Raw genomic sequence first — 20,695 nt, 5'->3', positions numbered from 1 at the left:
TCTTTATGCTTTAAAAGAAACACATAGGTATATCTACTAAAATCATCTATAAAAGTAAGAAAATACCTTTTACCACCTCTAGTTAAAACACCATTTAATTCACAAAGATCACTATGGATTAAATCTAGTAAATTAGATGATCTTTCTACACTAGGAAATGGTTTCTTAATCATTTTTGCCTTAACACATGTTTCACATTTACCATAGTTTTTAATATTGCATGCAATCATACCACATTTTACTACTCTTTTCATGGTTGAAAAACCTATATGCGATAGTCTAAGATGCCACAAAAATAAAGAATCATACTCAACAATATAGGCGGAATTAACATTTTTATTGATAACATTGAAAGTTACATCATTGGTGCATAATTTAACCATACCCTCACAAGAGTACCCCTTTCCCAAAAATACATTTGATTTGGTAAGTATAAGTTTACCGGACTCAAAAACGGCTTTAATGCCGGGCTTGCCAAGCAAATCACCACTTACCAAGTTTCTACTCATTTCGGGAACATAAAGTACATTCACTAATGTAACTTTCTTGCCGGAGGTGAAGTAGACATCAATAGTACCTTTGCCAAGTACCTTGGATTTGCCCTCATTGCCCATTTGTATCTCATGGTTGCCCTTTGACTCTTCAAAGGTCTTGAACAATGATTTGTCATAGGTGACATGGATGGTGGCACATGTGTCATACCACCACCCTTTCACCTTGCCTTGGACCGCATTCACCTCACTAAGGGTAGCAACTATGTTTTCCTCTTGAGTTGCGTTCACCTTAGGTCCTTGTTGGTCTTTTCTATGTCTACACTCTCTAGCATAGTGACCCTTTTTCCCACACACAAAGCAAGGACCTTTCTCGCCCTTAAAATTGTTTGGGTTGGTTTTTGGACCCAAAGGTTTCTCATTACCCTTTTTCCCTTTGTTTTTGGGATGTTTTGGTTGTGACACCGCATTTGCTTTGGAAGTCTCTCCATTAGACCCCTCCACAAGTTTATCTCTACATATCGATTCCTCTTCGATTCGAATATGCTTTTGGATCTCCTCCAAAGAATAATCCTCATTTTTATGAAGGATTCTTTTCCTATAGCTCTTCCAAGTTGGTGGTAATTTAGCCACTATAGCACCAACTTGAAAGGCCTCGGGAAGCTCAATCTTTAACACTTTCAATTTATTAAAAATAATTTGCAATTCATGAATTTGAGGAAGAATAGGTTTATCACCAAAAAATTTGAAATCGAAGTATAGAGATATCAAAAACTTTTTGGTACCTTCCTCTTCCGCCTTAAACTTTTTCTCAAGTGCATCCCATATCTCCTTTGCCGATTTGGTCTCGGTGTAGAGGTCATAGAGCCTATCGGATAGAGCGTTGAGGATATGACCCCTACAAAGAAGATTGTCCTCCTCCCTCTTCCTTCTCTTCTCCACCTCCTCGGGAGTGTCTTTGTCGGATGGCTCGGCTAGAGGTTCCAAGGAAGACTCAAGGATGTAGGCGATTTTGAGAGTGGTTAAAAGAAACCTCACCTTGTCTTGCCACCTAGTAAAATTGGATCCATCAAACCTATCCAATCTCACTAGGTCTTGGTTCATGATTTTGATTGTCTCCCCTTACATTGAAACAAAAAGGGATAAGCTTTTGAATGTTAGGAAAAATAATATTGCCTCAATGGAAATGGTAAGATAATGTTACAACTCTATGCAAAATATTACAATGGATAAGATTGATTAAATAAAGTGTTACAACTCTATAACTGAAAATACAAATAAAACAAAGGAAATGAAGAAGATGATGAAGAAGAAGAGAATAGTAAACTACAACTCAAAACAAAAGTTACAAATAAAATAAAGTGTTTGGACCAAATGAAGAGATTACAACTCTTAAACAAAATATACAAGTAAATAAAACAAGAGAATAAGAAGAAGAACAATAGAATAAAAGTAAGAACATAAACCACAAACAAACTCTCACTTACACAACCTAAGTGAAGAGGATTGGGGATCACCAACTTGAACAAGGTTTAAAACCTTTGTCCAAAAGCTTATTTCCCCCTAACTCAAGCACTAAGGGATCTCTCTCATATTTTGGAAATGCTTTCTGGAATAATCAAGCCTCAAGGTGTTTCTAGCCAAGTGCTCTAGTGGATAGAAATGGTGTGTCTTACAAGTGAGCATCAGGCTCCTATTTATAGAGTTTAGAGACACCCTTTGAATTTCAAATTCCACCAACCCCATGGCTGTTACCAATGATTAATTGGGTGTTTTATGGAATTAAAATAGAGAATTGGGAGTTACTAAGCTATTGGAATCGTTCAAAGTTGGATAAAAAACTGAAATTATAGAAGCTGTCAGGCATTAGGGCCGCGGCGCTAGTTCCAGGCGCCGCGACCCTCAGTCAATTTCAGCAACACATTTTTCAGTTTTTTTCCAAAACGTTCCAATTTATTCCCACTTGATTTTGTAACTTCCATACACAATATGGGAGTTAAAATCACATCTCTATCAGCCATTTCTCATATGGCTTTAAGAAATTCATCTCAATATTGTGTAACAACAAATCTACACAATAATGGGTGATATTTAGGAGTTACAAATTTGTGATGAATTTGTAACACCAAATATGTTACATGTTTGGATATTTCACATATATCCAAATAATGTAACTCTCTATTATATGTTACAATATGTGACACTCTATGTCACATTTATTTAATCTAAAACATTATATTATAAAATAATATAATATTACATTATATTATAAAATAATATAACAGTAACGTCCCGAATTTGATATTAAGGCTGAGTGCCTTGACTATAGTTCCTGGAGGGCTTGATTGGGATTATATGCATGATTATGTGATATAAATGAATTGTATGGTAATAGACATGCATGTTTATGTGTATTAAATGTGCACGTGGGCCCATTTCTGTGAATAGGAGCATGTTTGTAATTTTGGCCTGTTGAGGGCATAAATGTAATTATGGTTGTATTATGAGTGAGACCCCAATGTTATGGGGATATATTTGAGTTGTGTGGTCCAAGACGATCCTAAGGAGCAGATTAGTGGAATAGTCACAACGGGGTCGAGTACCCAGCTCGGGGAGCCTAGGAGTATTTTGTGAACATAGTACGTCCTCAGGAATTACTGGGTAATGGGTAGTGATTTAATATTTGTTTAAGAGTGTTGGGGATTAAATGAGGATTTATAGGAACACTCGAGGAATTAGCAGGACGTGGAAAATGACTGGATTGCCCTTGGTGGCACTAAAGGATTGAGGATAGACTTGGGGCATTTTGGTCATTAGGTTGTTCGGGATAGACTTAAGCTTATCAAAATGCTAGAGTCAATTAGAAGGATAAAAGGAATCCCTTAGACTATTCTCAGCTCTCTCTCTCTCTCTCTCTCTCCCTCGCGTCTCTCTCTCTCTCAAGGCTAATGAGGGATTTTGCTGGATTTAAGGGGGGAAGGCTTAGAATTCAAAGGGATTGGAGCTGGAAGTGATTGGAGTTAGCTCAAGGTTGAAAGCAATATAGAGGTAAGGTTGAGAGTAAGCTTTTTGTTGAATTTCTCTGTCTTTTTAGTGTTCTAGGAGTTTTTGAATTCAAGATAGTAAGTTAAGTTATAACGAGGTTTTGGTTTAGTTTTTAGGGTTTATGTACTGCTATGGGTATAGTGAAAGTGTTTTAGGACTCAATTTGGGCATTAGAATATGTTTGGATTGATTTGTAGGAGATTTAGAAGTTCAAAAATGAGGGATTTCTAGGTTCTTAGGCTCAAGCCGCGGCCCGCAAGAACAAAAAGGCTTGGGTGCCTCTGACTTTGCCCAGGCATTGCGGCACATGCTGAGGTGCACCGCAACCTGTGTTCCCTTGGCGAGAGCCTAAGTCTTTTTGACTTGAGCGCGCCGTGGCCCTTTAGGGCTGAGCCGCAGCTCAAATGGGCAATGTTGGCTAAATGAGGGTTTTAAGCATGGGAACCCAAATGTTAGGGCTCGGGAAGGGTTCTACTACCAGGTTTAGTAAAATCCGAGGTCCCGAAGACTAGTATTTTAATCTGAAGTTCTTAATTGATTAGGACTTGTTGGATGTCTACTTATCATTACGTTGTGACTAGGTTTTACTGCTCAGGCTCGGGATTAGGAATTATGCTCGGGATTGCTTTGGGTTGTCAGCTCGAGACACCAGGTAAGAGAATTGTTTGTACCCATAGAGCTGTGTGGAGTATATTATTGTATGTATTGGTTATAGCTGTTATTTCATACCTGTGATTATGACTGATCGGCAAGAGCCGGAAGCGTCAAGAGCTGGGAGCAGCAAGAGCTGGAAGCGGCAAGAGCTGGGAGCGGCAAGAACCGGAAGTGACAATAGCCAGGAGCGGTAGAGGACCAGGATCGGCGTTAAGCATGTTAAATGTAGGCCGCCAGGGCAAGACACTCTAAGGGTGTTGTACACACCCATTCAGTTAAGGCTGCAGACTTGGTGCCTGATAGTGCACCTCGATCGATGAAGGTCGTAGCTATGCTACTGTGCTATTGTGTTACTGTGCAACTATGATATTGTGCTGCTATTGTATTACTGTGCTATTGTGTTGTTGTACTGCTGTGTTATTGTACTGTTGTGTTAATGTACTGCTATGTTACTATACTACTGTGCTACAGTGCTATTAGGTTGTCATGCCATCGTGCTATTGTGCTGTTATACTACTGTGTTGTTGTGCACTCCAATATGAACTGATAACTATTTGTTGTCTTGATTACGTATGTAATTGCTGAAATATATTATTGTATGTTGTGCTTGAAGTTCTCTTACTAGGCCTCAGCTCACAGGTGCTCTGTGGTGCTGGTAAGGGCAAGGAAAAGGTCTAACAACCATGAGTTGGAGGGCATGGAGCGGTGTGTACATGTTTGGCCTACCTGGCCACCACGGCTGGGGTTGTTTTGAGGAACATGTGGTAAACATTCGATTTTGTCGCTTAGGTCGACTGTACCTTACATGTGGATTGTAAATGTATTTCATAACAGTATTTTGGGATCCCAATGTAACATTTTTATGAATTTTAATGAATGACCAACTCTTTATATTTAATGTTCATTAAATGAGTCTTTATTTTGATTTAATCACACTTTTAACCTAAAATCTCGATTAGCGAGCTAATGGCACATTTATAAATCATTTGGTAACGACTCTAAGGTAGTAGGGCGTTACACTTGGTATCAAAGTAAAGAAAAATAGTGGGGGTTTTGCTTTGGGGCAAGCCCACTATATTGAGAAAGTATTGAACAAATTTAACCATCTCAAGGTTAAACATGCCAATACTCCATTCGACCATAGTGTAAAACTAGAAAAGAATGAAGGAAGAGCGGTGGCTCAATTGGAGTACGCAAGTGCTATAGGGAGTCTTATGTACGCTGCCTTTAACAACCCAAATTCGCTAATAAGGCTTAGGAGCCTTGATTAGTGTGCCGGGAGGGCATAAATGGGATTAGAGTGAAAAGTACTTGTTTGAATATGATATTATGTGATTAATAGTGCTTAAATGCTATTAAATGATAATTGATGATAGTATGTGGTAATATGAAATAAATATGTTATATATGTGAGAACCACATTATTATGTGGATAATTCTGTAGCTGGCGACTAGAGGCGATCCTAGGGCTCGATAGCGGGCAAAGTCACAATGGGGCATTATAACTGACTTTGGACAAGTCAGGGGTATTTTAGGTATCGGGTAGTGATTTAGACTATCGGGTGATGAAAATAAATAATTGGAGATATATTTGAGGTTTGGATGTTTAAGTGGGAATACTGGGGAATTTTACTATTTTGCCCTCGGGGACGTTTCCGGTACCCCGAGCTTTGGGATTAGTTTAATCACCTAAGGATATACTTGGAAAGACTTAGAAAATACTAGACAGAAAGTGTTAACCGACCTTTCTCTCCTTCTCTCTCTTAGCAAAGGAAAAACCCTGATTTTCAAGGGGAATTAACTAAAACTTGGGGGAATTGAAGGGCTGAACAAGAGGATTAGCTCAAGGAACTAATCAAGGGTTGAATTAGAGCCAAGGTAAGCATTGATTTTCGTCCTGTGGTTAGGAACTTTAAGAAAAATGGCTGAGTTTTTAATAGTTGTAATTTTGATATTCAAGGTGGAGTTTGAGGCTTGAAACTTTGAAGATAGGTCAGGGGATTCTTGGAGGAACGATTCCACAGCTGAGGTAAGTTTCAATTCAAAGTTTGATGGTTGAATTTTGGTATTTCCATGGCTGGTTTTGAGTTTTTAGGTTTGAAATCTCATAAATTGGAATTGGGATTTTGGTGAGTGTTAGGCTGGATTTTTGGTGGAATTGTGTTGTTTAAATCATTCTAATGATGTTGTTATTAATTGGTTTTGAGTTGGGAGCTTTGGGATGGCCAAAAGTGAGGTTTAGAGGTTGGAAATGGTGGGTTTTTTTGGGTTCGAAGGGTCGGGCCACGGCATAGTTCTTGGTGAGCTGTGACCCTTCGAAGCTGATGCATTCTGAGGAAGGAGGGCGGGCCGCAGCATGGTCTAAGCAATGTCGCGACCCTTACCTGTTTTTGTGCCTTAGGAGGGCTCTGTTTGGGGCCATGCCGCGGCATGGATGGCCTATGCCGGGGCCCTTAAGGGATTTTGGGATTTTGAGATTTTAGGCTTGGGAATTTAACCTAGGGTGCTCAGGATTGAATCTTTTACCATATTTGGTGAAGTTCAATGTTCCGGGGACTAGAACTTGGTTTAGAAACTCATTTAAGATTGTTAATGGTATCCTTCATCATGGTTGTGACTAGGTTCTAAGCTAGGGCTTGGGATCGGATCGCGCTTAAGGAGTATCGCCCGTAACTAGTTCATCTAGAAGCCAAAGGTAAGAAAACTACACCCGGTTGAATATTTGAACAAGACTAAGGGATCCCTAATGTAAATTATTGAAAGAATGGTATTATGCCATGTAAACTGTAACCAATGGCCTAAGCGAGCCACGGTTAACTTGTGCAATTGGCACGGCTCAGACACTGGTATCCGAGGATAGCTTATTATGCACTGAGCTCGGTTTAAGCGGGCCGGAGTCAGTGGGTTAAACAGAGGGTGCGGCCTAAGATGTCGGCCCTAGTATTTGTGTAAATTGAATACTGTATTTGGCTGTGGATGGGATTTTTGAATAATCTAAGTGAGGTTGAAGTTGCTTGTACCTTGAAATATGCTTATATGCTATGGATTTGATAACTGAACATGCTTACTAGAATGTCTGTCTGAGATTGCTATATATGTTGTGTACATTTTTTTCTTGCTGGGCCTTGGCTCACGGGTGCTGTGTGGTGCAGGTAAAGGCAAAGGCAAGATTGATTAGCCTTTATTGGCGAGCTCTGCAAGGTGAGTGTACATGGCAGGCCGCTCAGCCGCCACGGTTGAGGAGATTACAGAGACAAGAGGACCAGAACCTTGTATTTTGCCTTAGTATGGCTAATATTTACTTTTAACTGTTGGGTTTCGTAAACCAGTTTTTAAACCCTGATCTTTTGGGGATCCCTACTGTAAACTGTTTATAACTTATAAAATGTATCTTTTGAGACCAAAATGTCTTTTAACCCTAGAACACTTAAATTAATGACACATTTTTAAATTAATGACTTGATTAGCAAGTCTTGCACTTTATAAGTACACAGTGTAGTGGTCTTGGCTATCCAGGGCATTACACTGCCCAATGTACTAGACTTGATATAGCATTTGCGGTAAGTAAACTTAGTAGGTTTACAAGTAATCCAAGTGTGGATCATTGGAAGGCTATTGGGAGAGTCCTAGGTTATCTCAAGAAAACCAAAGGACTAAGCCTTCACTACTCCAAATTTCCTTCAATCTTAGAAGGATATACAGATGGAAGCTGGATATCCAATCTTGGGGACAATTTGTCTTCCACTGGTTGGGTATTTACACTTGTTGGGGGTGCAATTTCTTGGGGTTTCAAGAAACAAACCTATATATCTCATTCCACTATGGAAGCAAAGTTCATAGCTCTAGCTGCTACCGGCAAAGAGGTCGAATGGTTAAGGGATCTTTTGATGGCAATACCCCTAATCAAAGAGAGTGTATCCACTATATCGATACATTGTGATAGCCAAGCAACATTGGCTAGAGCATACAACGGGGTGCATAATGGGAAGTCTAAGAGATGGATATGTAAGAGAATTGATTCACAGAGGAGTGATCTCAATATCCTAAGTGAGAACAAGAAAAAACTTGGCGGATCCTTTCACTAAGCCACTAACGAGAGATTTAATGGCTACATCATCTTGAGGGATGGGACTTAAACTCTCTAAAGAGATTCAAGATTGATGGTAACCTATCAACACTAGTTACTTAACTAGTGTTACGTTCAATAGGTAATAACAAGTCAATCAAGTGAATATTAGTTGTACTCAAAATAGTCCTATCTGAGATGTTGAGTACTTGTGAGTTACCAAATAGAGGGTTAAAATCGAGAGGTTTTATAATAGAATTCGATCTTGTGAAGACAATTACTTTTGGTAACAAAATACTGTAAGAGTTCTACCTAAATGAACCTAGGGGTGGTGCCTCCTCTCATGAGAGTTGGGAGTATTCTCAAGAACGTCCATGAATGGAAAGTGTACATGTCCATTAACGGTGCAAAGCGAGACATAGAGGTCTCAAGTGAACATGGTAAAGGTGTATGTGTTATCACCGATTTTTTATCATGGAAAGATGCTTCAATGCCTAGTCCAACCAAATTTTCAACAATTTTTTTTATAATTACACTATAGTAAAATTCAAGTTGAAGAACATTTTACTTTATGCACCAATGCAATGGCTTCTATAAGATAGAGTTATTATTTAATCAAGTGGAGGATATGTTAGGAGTGTGTCCTAAAGCATGTAAAGACATTTGTTTTTCTGTGAATAAATAAATACAATGGTTTATTATTATTGTCATATTTAGATTGTTAAATTATTGTTTGAATAATTTTGTAAATATCAGAAAAAATTCCATATTCATTATTGAGGATGTGATCTTGTATTAGTACGAGAGAATTAAGATCACATGAATGAATAAAAATAGTCAACAACAACAAATTAAAGTTATGGAATTCTTTAATTGGAGTTGTAAGTACGGTTTACTGAGTATCATAATGATACAAATAATCTAGATTCGGATTATTGATGTGGAAAGACATCTCGGTAAAGGTGCTTTATATAATATGATTATATATGACATGGACCGATATAAATTAAAGTCTTTATCCAAAAACCATTTAATAATAAAGACTTGTAATTCATATCATAACTGATGATCATTTATAGATCAACCTAAATCCTGAGTATTCATGAACTCCTGTTCATGTTTATTAAATCTTTTGATTCATTCGTTAAGGTCTCTTCAAAGAATGAGGCTAATGACTTTTGTTTTGGAGATTTAATATCATGGATGGCTGGGAACATGTATCAACAATACGGAATCTAATCTTTCCTAACAGATCGTATATTAGTTCCCTTAAGGGTTAATTCTGGAACTGAATGATTTTGAGCTTAAATCTATAATTAGATTATAGATTAATTATTCACTAGTGAATTAATGGTACGTAAGGAATAAGAAGTAAATTAGAAAGGTTAAATGGTAATTCTTCCATTCTAATTTATGAACTAATTAATTAGAGGGTTGAACTATTGTAAGATGGTTATATCAATGGACGACTTAAGAAAAAGATTTCTGTAAAAGTATATCTATAACATAAAGAATGCAATTCTGAATTTATAGTGAAGTAATATCAGAATTAATAAATTAACTATTATAATTAAAGAGTTTAATTATTTAGTTTCAATTTATTGGAGCTTAATGTTATAGGTCCATGGTCCCCGAAATAGCTCAAACAAACACTGTCAAAGGCAAATACAAAAAATGGGCAAAAAGGACTTATGTGATAAGTAAAATATTTTTCTATGTATCAAACATAATTATTGTTTAATTATGTGTAATTAATTAATTATTTGATTTAACAAAAATATAATTAATTTTGAATTAATTTATTTTTGGGATTTTTGGTATTTAAATAATAATAAAAATTGGGAAAAATCACATGCCATCACAGGCATGTGGTCCACGTGTGGCACAGTGCACAGGCACTGTGCTACACGCATAAGAGATGGACTCAGTCTCTTGATTCCACAATTTTAGTTATTTAAATATTAAATAAATAATGAGATATTTTAATATGATTAAAATATTATTATTTAAATAAAAATATGATAACTGATCAGTTATTTTGAATTTGTTTAAAATAAAAAATATTTTAATATATTGGATATATTAAATATAGGATATCAGTTTTCACAGAACGGAACTTTTCAGGGATAGAAAAATATCTAGGAATCTCTCTCAGAGAAAGAGAATAGTGACAAAAACTAAAGTCATTGTTCTTCACAAAAACCTAGGTCCAAACTTTATCAGATCTCATGTGTTGAGAACATCTGATAAACAGTTTATTGCCTATTATTTGTATAGCGAGCCCACACTCGTTATTTGTGTGCCTGAGAATATTTTGGAAGATCTTGGTGTGAGATCTCAAGGAATTTAGCCATACGAAAAGATAGCAGCAAGGAAGGACCTGAGGTAATTTTTCTGTTCATGTCCTTGATTCAATATACATATGAGTGAGAAGAAGTAGATCTAGAAATCTTATGGGATTAATCTAACAATTTGATTGTTGTTCCGCTGCGTATAATCTCTTATTTGATCAATAAAAATCAACAAGATATGTTATATTTTAAAATATAATGTTGATTAATTAAATAAGTGTTACAATAGATAACTATTCAATCTAGTGGGGGAATGTTATATTACTTTATAATATAATGTGTTAGATTAAATAAATGTGAGAAAGAGTGTCACATGTTGTAACATGAAAAATGAGAGTTATAATATTTGGATAGTGCAAATGTGTACCATATTTGAGAGTTACAATTTCAGTAACAAATTTGTAACTCCCAAATATTGTCCATCATTGTGTAGATTTGTAGTTACACAATTTTGATTTGAATTTCTCAAATTCATAAGTGAAATGGTTGTTGGAGACTTGGTTTTAACCTCAATAATGTGGTTGGGGGTTACAAAAACGATTGGGAGTTGTTTGAAACCGTTTGAAATATGCACTAAAATTGTGTGCTGAAAAAGGCTTGTGGCCGCGGCCACACTAATAGAGGGTCACGGCCGCAGCCAGAAATGCCCTTGCCATGGCAAGGAGAGCTGGGAGCCATTTTTCAGTTTTTCCAATTTTCTTGAATAACTCTAACAACTCAAATAACACCCAAATCTTATTTTTAATTCTATAAACATTCAATTAATCATTGGTAACAGTCATGGGGTTGGTGGAATTCGAAATTCAAAAAGTGTCTCAAATCTTTATAAATAAAAGTCTATTTCTCACTTGTAAGATAATTCATAGAGTTCTTTGTTTATTTGTACAATTTTGTCCAAAGCTTTAATAGTTCATATATTTACATTGAAACAATTTATGTATTTCTAACAACTATAAGATCAATTGTAAGTGGTGAAATCTTGGACAAAATAAAAGATCCCTAGCTAAAGAATCTTCTAAGCACAAGCTGAGGCCCTTGTGTCCTTGAAAACTACAAAGACAAACGAATCAGGTGCAACACAGACTGGCGAGTAAGAATCACCAAGGATTGGCTCCATTAAAGGAATATCAGATGAATTTGTCAGCTATAATGGAAGTTCGTTCAGAAGAACCTCTTCACTCTTAATATAACCATTTTTTGCTGTCAGATGGTACTCTTCTCTTTGTAATCTTCTTTCTAATAACTTTGGGAATGGATAGACATCGATTATCACATCGAAGAAGGTATAATTCGACAAGTTAATCAAAATAAGAGTAATTCCATGTTGCAAAAAAAAAAAAAGGTTTGATGGCTTTGGTGAGTAACAAAACAAAAATGGCCCACAGGAAGATCATACGTTGGATTTGGTGAATGACAAAATAAAGTTTACATGATTCTTTGAGCAATGGGCATAAGCCCGTAAATGTGGAGATCCATCATGACTGGTGGCAAGTACTTCCTTTCCCATTAGTCGGTGCCATAAAAGTGCACTGCTTAAAAAAATGCATCAAATGGAATAAATTTGAAACCTAAATAGAAGGTTTTTACACTCAAAGCTCTAGATTCTAACCCATTATAGTCTGGATTGGAAACGAAGGTCGTTGTATTTAGAAGACCATAGAACCCTCCAATCAAGGCTTGTCTGCAATAAACCTTGTGATCTAAGGTTGATGCCATGCCTAGTTGATCTAAATACCTGTTTCTCTCCTCTCCAAAAAAAAAAAGTCAATTGCCATTTTTTAAAATGGATATTTAAGTATCTTAGTAGTGTGATTTCAAAGTTCTAAATCATTCACTATCCAAATCAAAAGAATGAGAGGGGTTTTCTAACCAGAAGCCATCAACAAATCTATCTTGAACATTTTGGCCTCCACTGTTATAAGCTCCACCAGCTTCCCCAACCCAAGCTTCGACTTTAGGAGAATACTTTTGGAAAATCCTTGAGGCATTTGTATATGTGTGCGCAACCTTGTCCAGGTAAACTAGGTCCTGAATTGTGTTCATAAGACTCGGATCAACCCCTAAAAATTATGGTTTTGTTTGAACCAAAAAATAAAATTTATTCTCAAATTACAGATACTTGATACATATTTAAAATGTAATTGCCAATAAAAATAAAAATCAAACTTCATTATGTGCTACATTATTACCTGCACCAAGATTGTAGATGTGGTGAGTTACTCCATCTACTATTCATGGTCCAGTGGTCTCAAGGAAGGTACTAAACCATTTTTCATCACAAAAACTAGCAGGGCGTAATACTTTTGGCCTTGTAGAGGCATTTGGGTACAATTCTTTCAACATATTTTTTAGCACAATTATGTCTCTCCCATATTGAACACTATCTACTCTCGCAGCTACTCCAGACCCACATAACTCATTTCCTAATTAATAACAAGTTTATGATCAAATATAAAAAAGATCAATGTTGATCCACCTCCTAATGAATTGATCATCCAAATTAAAACGACATAACTTGACAAACTATATTTACCTAGTTCATACGAGTCAATTTTGTACCCTTTTTCCAGGGTGTACTCCATGAGTTGTTGAGTATTTTGAGGGTTCCATTCACCTATCCATAGTTTGTCTTCTCAAGATGCAATTCTTCCATAGAGGGCATTCAAACTAAACGTCACCAAAGCTCTACAACAACATCCAAAAACAAAAAAAAACAAAAGTGTGTTTCTTTTTAGGTAAATAGAGTTCATAAGTAAAAAGATATATAGTATGTCAGTATACTTGGTTTGGCAAAATAAGTAGCTGAGTTCATCCAATCTCCTCTGGGGAAGGCAACCATTGCTGAATCCAAACAGACCATTCTTTTGGAGCCTAAACAGGGGGCATTCTATGACTGCATTTCCAACCTCGTACACTACCAAATCTTGTAATGAACCTCCCACTCTTATCCTCAAAGGACTGAATGCTGTATTTTGAGTTCAAGTTAGCAGAGAACTCTATATGTCACTACCGTACTGAGGACTAGGAGAATATTTAAACTTTACCTTTAATAGCATTAATTAATATCTTGTTCTTTAAATCCTGCAAAATATATATATATATATGCTATCTAAATCTTAATTGAGTTATAATTATATTATTTTTTTTATCAAGAAGAAAATTACTTCATTAATCAACCAGCCATGCCAAACAGAGTACAATAAAAACAAACCTTACAAACCAAACACAGGGGAAAACACCCTCCAACCCGTGCAAAACAAAGGCAACCAAAAAGGCCCCAAACCAGATTACATTGTTATCCTATCTATAAACCTCTGCTCTTGTATAGATAATTTCTTATTTTTTACATTGAATATTTTGTACTGAATCTTAGTCTTAATCTCAGAAGCAATGCTATTAGCTGACCAAGAATATCTATAAAAAACACATCTATTTCGATTTTGCCAAATACCATACACAACTGCTGCTAAAACCGAGTTGATTATATCAAAAATTGTTCCAGGCTTCCTGCTAGAGAGCCAAACCAGCCAACTAGAAAATTCATAAGGCCAAGCTTGAAAACCCAACCAGCCAAATATGATGATCAATATCTGCCTGGATAGACAACAATCAAAATATAAATGGGCATGAGTCTCAGTAGAGATTCCACAGACAGGGCAGAGAAGAAGTCAAGAGCCACACATAACCTGAGCAAATTATCACAGGTTAAAAGCTGAGAGTTTACAGTTTGCCAAAGAAGAAATCTGTGTTTAGGAATGGATAGTCGGCACCAAACAACTCTATGGTAGTCAATTTGTAGTTGACAGAGAGAGCTGTTATACAGTTTTGAAGGGTGGAATTTTCCTGAGAAACCAGCAGCTTTCAGCTCTTCACAGTTGAAGTGATCCTTGAGATTACACAATTTCCTCCAATACCAGCTAGTGTCTGAAGGAAGTCTATAAGACCAAAACTCTGAACCTTTTAAGTATATAGAATTGATCCACTTAACCCAAAGCAAGTCATGCTTCTCAGTTATAGCCAAGATATACTTAGCTAGAATAGCTCTATTCCAAGCTGAGTCATTCCTGAACCCAAGGCCACCATATACTTTCGGGAGACAGACCTTAGACCAAGAAGCCATATGAATTTTACTCCTACTACCATTTACTCCCCAAAGAAAGCCACGACATACCTTTTCAATCTCCTTAATAATACTCTGATGAAGTATAAAAATACCCATCGAGTAGTTCCGAAGACCAAAAAGAACAGAATGAATGAGCTGGATTCTACCAGCAAAGGATAGGTGCCTGCTAGCCCAAGTATGTAATCGCATTCTAAATTTTTGGATTATGATGTCACAATCTTCATGCTTCCACTTAGTTGGTCTCATAGGAATACCAAGATACTTGAGGGGAAATGACCCTTCAGTAAGTTGTAACTCGGCAGCTAATCTTTTCCTGTCTGCAGTAGAGAGCCCCCCAAAATAGACATGTGATTTATTAGCATTAACTTCCAGCCCAGTAACAGCACTAAAATCCTCAAGAGCACCCTTGATCACTTGAACATCAGCCAGAGTTCCTTTACAAAATAAGAGCAAATCATCTGCAAAACATAGGCTCAGCAAGTTCAGACTTTTACACATAGGATAGTACTTGAAAGTAGTATCAAGAGCGGCCAGTTGAAGCCTCCGAGTGAGATATTCCATGATTAGGACAAATAAAAGAGGCGATAAAGGATCCCCTTGCCGAAGCCCCTTCTCACCCTTAAATTTTCCTTGAACTCTTCCATTCATGAGCAAGAAATAAGATGTGTTTTCCAAGCATGTCATTATCCATCTGATAAATCTCAAAGGGAAACACAAAGCTTTTAAGAGATCTTCAATAAACCACCAATCAACTGTGTCATAAGCTTTACTAATATCAATTTTGATTGCACACCTAGGTGAAATAGCTGATCTCCCATAATTCTTGATAAGATCTTGAAAAATCAAGATGTTATGAGCTATTGATCTACCTTGAACAAAAGCTCCCTGATTAGATTGAACTAAGATAAGAAGGACCTTAGCTAGATGAGAGCAAAGTAGGTTAGAGATACATTTGTATAAGGTAGAACAACACGCAATATGCCTATAATCTCCAGCCCGAGAAGGGTTGTCACATTTAGGGACCAGAGACAAAGTGGTATCAAGAAGCTCCTCAAGGATACTGCCTGATTCAAAAAACTTCCATATAGCTCTACATATTTCATCTCCTATATCCATCCACAACACCTTGAAAAAAACCTAAACCAAACCCATCTGGACCCGGGGATTTGATTATAGGGATACTGAATAAAGCTTCTCTAATTTCCTTGTGAGAAAAAGGCTTCAACAGAGATAGCTGCTGGTCCACAGAGAGTTTGGGACCCATCTCTACACAATGGACATTTAATTTCTTAGTAGCTGAACTAGGCATACCCATTATGCTCCTGAAATGGTTCAGAAAATGAGAGACTACTTCTGAAAAGTTATCCACCAATCTACCTTGCTCAGTAACAAAAGAGGCTATCCTATTTTCTTCTTTACGTTTCTTCAGACAAGCATGGAAATAGGCAGTGTTCGAGTCTCCCTTCCCTAACCAATTAATCTTACTTCTTTGAGCCAAGAAGCTATGATACATTTGTTCCTGACTAATAAAAGCTTCAGCAGCAACCTTGACTTTATCTTGGAGAGTAAAATCTCTAGGATATTGCTGAGCATGGAAAAGGGCATCTTGAAAATCATCTTTAGCCTTATGAAATTGAACTCCTATGTCTCCTATATGATCCCTATTAAAAAATTCCAGCTTGTGTTTCAGTCGCATAGTCTTAAGATATATGGCCTATAAACCATTCCCCTGAATAGGCTTTCTCCAGTTATTTAGAGCCACCCCTTTAAAGTCTTTATGATCTGCCCAAAAATTATAATACCGAAACAATTTAACTCCGAAGTGCTCCATGGCCTAAATAGAGAGAGTACAAGAGCAGTGATCAGAAATCGTTTCCCATTTGAAGGCTACTGTTGTATTAGGAAACATATCCAGCCAGACCTCATTAGCAAACACATGATCTATCTTAGAGTATATGCGAGCATGCCCCTCTTGGTTATTTGTCCAAGTAAAGAAAGAACCAGTTTGTTTAAGCACATCCAGATGAGAACTAGCAAACCACTGAGAAGAGTCTAGTAATTCATCTTTAGACACAGGCTTCCCTCCATTCCTATCTTTGGCTGCAATGATTGCATTGAAATCTCCCAATATTACCCAAGCATCAGCTAAACTCTTAGGTAAACTTTTCCATAAAATCTTCCTTTCCTCCATAGTGTTACGCCCATAAACAAATGTAGCACTAAAAGGAAATTTCTGACCATCCATTTTAATATTACAGTGAACATATTGACTTGTTTCTTCAATCACTATAACCTTGACAAAGACCCTCCTCCATATTATCAAAATTCTTCCCTCAGTAATTGAACTAGAATAATAATCGCAGTTCAAAAATTTATTAACCATCATCTCAGTAACTTTAGACCCCCTCATTTTCGTTTCCAAAAGAGCACCAAATCCCACTTTATTCTTACTACAAATATTCAAAACTGTAGCCTGCTTTTTCGGACCATTCAATCCCCTTAAGTTCTAGCTCAAAATGTTGCAGTTATCCATGAAAAGAGCTAGCTTCACCTAATCCTCCTTTCTCCCTCTCTATCTGTTCTTAGAGAACCACAAAAGAGTTGGACTGATTCTGGCCCGGCTCAATTGGTACTTTGTCAGACCTCTGTTTTCTACTCTCTGCTGTCCCATGTCTATATACCACTTTCTTAGGTGATTGCCAATCCTTTTCACGAGCAGTCTGGCCATTAGCAGCTGATGGATCCGCAGAAACATTCCCAGGAATACCAGCAACTACTGTCTCATCCATACTCCTCTTTTCCAAAGAGGGATTCCTAGAGGAAATATCAGCAGTTTCCTCATCCTTGTCCCTCCCTACCTTGGAAGGATTCCTTGAAGGAATATCCTTCTTAATCCCCTGAATTTTCATCTCCTTATGGCAGTCAGCCATAGAGTGGCCAAAACCTACACAAGTTTTGCATTTCACTGGCAACCATTCATAGTCTACCCCTTGTTTTATTAACTGACCATGCTCATTCAAAAATTGTATTGTCCTAGGAGGATTATCTGTGATGTCCATCTCCACCATGATCCTAGCAAACTGAACTCTTGTACGTTCGTGAGTAAATTTCTCCACCATTATCGGCTTGCCTATCGTACTAACGAGTGCACTGAGACATTTGCTTCCCCAATATTGAAGGCCTAGATCTTGTAACCGAATCCAAAGAGGCACTGAACGGATCATTCGAATAGCACTTAGATCTGTGGACCATGGCCGAATTATCACTGGCTTTCTATCAAAATGAAGTATTCCAGTTTCCAAAACATGATCTCTTGTAGCATCATCATTAAACTTGACCATAGTCAATCCCATTGTCATCCTGGCTATTTGAGAAATCACTAAATGACCCTCAACCCTTTTGATAAACCCCTCAAAAACAGCCATTGGAGGATTAGCTCCAAGAACCATACATACGACAGCAGAACTCTAATTAGCCGATTGACACTTTACTCCATCAATATCAACTTGAGCAATCTTCTTACCATCTTTAATCAAAGGCTCATCATATTCAAGATTCTGGTTAGAAAATAAGAGATTACCCGATTTGAATTGCTGCCAATGGGTTTGGGCTGAAGTCTGAAAGTCTCTGGCCTCCACTGAGTCCGCCCAGCTTGACGGAACAGCCAATCCAGCAGTCGTGCGCTCATCTTTCTTGTTTGTTTCACCTTCCGTCAAACCCTTCTCTTCAGCATTTTGGGGCAAACCAGATGTTTGTTCCTTACCATCCACAAGCATTTCATCATCAACAAATCTTTCCTGAGTAGTCACTTCTTGGATTGAAGGCAAGCCCTGAGAAACCGAGTGAGTCACAGGCTTCCGAGCCGCTTTCTTCCTCTTCGCCATGGAAGAGCGGGAAAACAAGTCTCAGCCTTTATTATAATATAATATAATATAATTATTAAGTATGAAAAACTATGAGAAAAAAAGAATGTGCCAGATTGAGAATGCCAGTGCTGCCCCATGGACACTGATTGTAGTCACATTTTTTAGTGGGCCACCAGTCTAGAGTTGCACATATAAAATTGTTGTCTGTTTTGGCTATGGATGATTCTCCTCTAATCATTACTCTTACAAATTCAGATGAAGAAATTGGAAGAAATAATAGAACAAAACTAAACAACGCTACTTTCATTTCTATCTTCATTGTTGTATAGATGTATTTGGCAGAATAAGAATGAGAGAGTTTATCGTTTTATTATTATGTTTGGCTTGTAAAATATGTATACTATATTACCTTCTTTGTGTTTTAATTAGGAACAAGTACTGAATGTTGTGCTACATTTTAGGATTGTAATATATTGTCTTATTAATATTATTGTTTCACATTCTTTGTGTTTTGATTCTTGTTACTTTTTTTATTATTTATTTTAATATTTTTTTCTCTTAACAAATAAAATAAAAAAAAAACTAAAACAAATATATTTTCTCTTATTCCATTCGAAATTAGTAAGGTGAAAAACTTATGGCCTTTTTATTCGTTGAAAACCAAAACAAAATATCAGAGTTTGTGGCTCTAAAGCTCAAGTCAATTTTTTCACAACTCAGTGGAAGAATGATTTAAGCAAAAGGAACTCAGCCAATAATTGATTAATTTAAGGGGGTTTTTCATAAATACTGACTTTTTATGATTGCTTTACATTTTTACGGTGCTTCAATTTTTTTTTTTTACATTTTTACTAACTCAAGTTTTCAAAGGTACGATTTTTATATTTCAAAATTACAAAAATACGATTTACACTAAACATCAACCCACAAAACATAACGTTAAAAAAAACAACAAGAGAGAAACACGACAATAACCTCACAACAACATAGTGCAACCCATTACAGCTACAAAAAAAAACCAAAAAATAACACAAAAAAAACATCAAAAAAATTCATTCTTACATTTTACAAAAGCAACACGTTGCAATACAATATCAAAAAAATTGCTCAAATGTAACACGATAATAACCTCATAACAATACAGTGTTGAAAAAATAATTAGACATCAATTCATTGCATTAAATCAAAATAAACTAAAAAACAACAAAAAAGCAACATCAAAACAATTTTTCGCTGCATTTTTAATTGTGTCAAATATAAACTCAAAATATTTCTCAAAAGAACTAAACATATATCCAAAATAAACTAAAACCAACAATTGGAAAACAACTAAACATTAATCCACTACATACTAACACATTAAAAAACAACAATTGGACAACTAGAAGTCAACTCATTGCACACTAACATGTTTTTTTAAAAAATCAAAATATATCTAAAACAACTAAACAATAATTAGACATCAACACAACAACTATATATAAACTTAAACAACTAAAAAACAATATGAAAATAACTATACATAAATCTACTACTTAGAACTAACAATTGTTTAGATTATAAACTTTCATAATTGTGCTCTTTAACATACAACAATATACTATTCCATTTTGAGTTTACTTTGTGTGTTTTCTTGTGTTGTGTGGACCAGTGTCTACTAGTATTACACAGATCAAACACATACAAGAGTTTAGCTCTCGGTCATGGCTTCCTCACATTCTCAAGATGATGTGATGTCAAGTGTATTAGAAGTGTTAAAGCTTAAATTTTATGGAGCATGTGTAACATATTTGAGAGTTACAATTTCAGCAACAAATTTGTAACTCCCAAATATTGCCCATTATTGTGTAGATTTGTTGTTACACAACTTTGATTTGAATCTCTCAAAGTCATAAGTGAAATGGTTGTTGGAGACTTGGTTTTAAACTCAATAATTTGTTTGGGGTTACAAAATCAATTGGGAGTTGTTTGAAACTGTTGGAAAAAATGCACAAAAATTGTGTGTCGAAAAAGGTTTGTGGCCGCGGCCAAACTGACAAAGGGTAACGGTCGCGGTCAGAAATGCCCTTGTCGCGGCAAGGAGAGTTGGCTGCCATTTT

At 36.4% G+C, this 20,695-nt stretch overlaps 1 pseudogene; it reads right to left on the bottom strand.

The window, feature by feature from the left end:
* Positions 1-11,622: 11,622 nt before the first annotated feature.
* On the bottom strand, positions 11,623-18,915 carry LOC133824501 (heparanase-like protein 1; annotated as a pseudogene).
* Positions 18,916-20,695: the final 1,780 nt, after the last annotated feature.

The sequence above is a fragment of the Humulus lupulus genome, chromosome 3, assembly GCF_963169125.1.
Source record: "Humulus lupulus chromosome 3, drHumLupu1.1, whole genome shotgun sequence".
NCBI classification, from domain to species: domain Eukaryota; kingdom Viridiplantae; phylum Streptophyta; class Magnoliopsida; order Rosales; family Cannabaceae; genus Humulus; species Humulus lupulus.
The sequence above is the reverse complement of the archived record's forward strand: the minus strand, read 5'-3'. Positions and strand labels throughout refer to the sequence as shown.